The sequence below is a fragment of the Eriocheir sinensis genome, unplaced genomic scaffold (assembly GCF_024679095.1).
Source record: "Eriocheir sinensis breed Jianghai 21 unplaced genomic scaffold, ASM2467909v1 Scaffold75, whole genome shotgun sequence".
Taxonomy (NCBI): Eukaryota; Metazoa; Arthropoda; class Malacostraca; order Decapoda; family Varunidae; genus Eriocheir; species Eriocheir sinensis.
In genome coordinates this window covers 880,603-882,812 of record NW_026112109.1, presented here as the reverse complement: position 1 = coordinate 882,812, position 2,210 = coordinate 880,603, and the positions used below count along the sequence as shown (strand labels likewise).

The following is a 2,210-nucleotide window of genomic DNA, read 5'->3' as shown; positions in this document are numbered from 1 at the left end:
ACTATTGTCTACGAGTCATGCTAGAGGTGCAGGGGTAAAATATATTAGCGTATTTATCCCGCCTCTTCCAGTACAACGCGCTAGGAGGGGAGGGGGACTATTCACTGTGTTGAGTGGTCTTGCTAAGAAAGCCATACCTTTCCTGATCCGGAATGTCGCTCCAGAAGCATACCGAATGACTGAAGGGGTTATAGGGGACGTTTTAGAGGGGAGACGACTCCGCGAGTCCTTAAAATCAAGGGGTTTAACAGCGTTAAGGGGTGTGGGGAAACGAGCGGCCCGTGGAGGTGGAAGAACGAGTCGACGAAAAAAAGAAAAAGAAAACGGGGAGAAAAAGGCAACTGCGGCGTAAGGTTGCTAGGGTATGCTATAAAAACGACATATTTAGCAATACTCCTTTAGTTTAACGTAGAAGATGAGCGATTACGGAGTAAACGTACAAGGTGGGGGTGTCTTCAACCCTCTTAAGGAATACACAGCCACAGTCACCGAGTCCTTTCCATGCGTGACAAAGTCACGATTAATAGAAAGTTCCATCGCGGCGAGGAATAAGTTAGACGTCCTCCCCGTTAATTTGGAGGGGGCAAATGACGGCGTTACAGATAACTACATAGAATTTAGAGTAGCTGGAGTTCCGGCTCAATTTCCCGACCTTTCTACCCTAACCATTGACCTTCAGTGCAGTGTGTCGAAGGCGGACGGAAAAGAATTTGAAGACTCTGATCAGTTTGCATTTGCTAACGGTCTCTCAAATACTATCTTCAAAGCATGCACGTGTTATCTTAATGAAGAAATGGTCGAATCCAACCCCCTTTTTAATTACCACAGTTATATCAAAATGATTACGTCACTCCCCCAGGACAAACTCGTTTCTATTGGACAAACTGCGTTCTACCATCGCGACTATGACCATGCAAAGGGGTTAGTCGAAATATATGATGAAGACTATTTTATAAGGGGAAACAAACGTGAGAAAGAAATAATTTCGTCCTATAAAGAACATGGTCTGTCTATAACAGGACCTCTATTCATGGACATCGCCAGCATTGATTCATACTTATTGGATTCAGTTGACCTGAGAGTACGCTTGGAATTAGCCAAAAAAAATTGGATACTAAATACACATCAGCCTGGTGATGGCTTTCGTTTCAAGGTTAACTCGGCCCGTCTCTGGATTGATCGCGTCATTCCTCACTCGGCGGCCTTGGAGTCACTCAACCGTTCTCTGATGTTGAAACCCATGCAATATACATATAAAAGGACATTGTATAAAACGTATGTGTTAGGTGTAAATCAAACGAGTCTTGTAGCCGAGTTACCCTTCGCATAAACTATTCCACAGAGCATTTGTATGGCAATTGTGGGAATGGACAGTTTACAAGGCTCCTTTGAGAAAAATGGTTTATATTTTACCCACGCTGACCTCTCTCAGGTTCACATTACCATAAATGGGTCTACGGTATATAATATTCGAAGTGACTTTCCACATCACACCGCGAGACTGTTCTACACTACCATTGAATCGCTAGGTTTAGAAACGGGTAACACACAACCTTTCCACGCCTTTAAGGCAGGAAGAACCGTATGTGCTTTCAACTTTGTACCTGAAGATGTGCGTAAAGGAATTCCTCTTGAAAGATCGGGAAATTTACGAATTAATCTAGCTTTAAAAAAAGGGTCAAGTAAAGATCTCATTGTCATGCTCTTTGCGGAGACCACGGGTATATTAGAAATAGACAGTCATCGTCACGTGAGGTGCATTGTGCGTGCATAAGTCAATATGAACACTTATGTGAGAGAGAACTAGGTCTCACAGGAGTGTGAGACAGAACGATTTTTCTAGGCTGCCATACAGAGGAACGAGCACGCGATTTACTCCAATACTCCGAAAGCAGGTTAAAACCTTGCGTATTTATTCTTCTTACGCAGAAGTCTAAAGCTTCTACTCAACAACTTGGACACTGGATGACTGTATATATTAATAATGGATCAAGCATAATAGGATACTTTGACAGCTATAACTTACATCCGAGGTTGCTTTCATCTGCTTTACAAAACTATATACAAACTCGTCCGAATATCATGGTGCGTCGGCTAGCATACCGAATCCAGGGGTCATGTTCACTGGTGTGCGGTATATACAGTATGTATTTCTGCTATTTACTTAGTTATTACGACCTAAAACGTGTCATGCAATGTATACACGGAAC

General features: G+C 42.8%; 1 pseudogene; it reads left to right on the top strand.

The window, feature by feature from the left end:
• The first annotated feature begins 201 nt into the window (after positions 1–201).
• LOC126994216 (uncharacterized) lies at positions 202–1,774 on the top strand (annotated as a pseudogene).
• Positions 1,775–2,210: the final 436 nt, after the last annotated feature.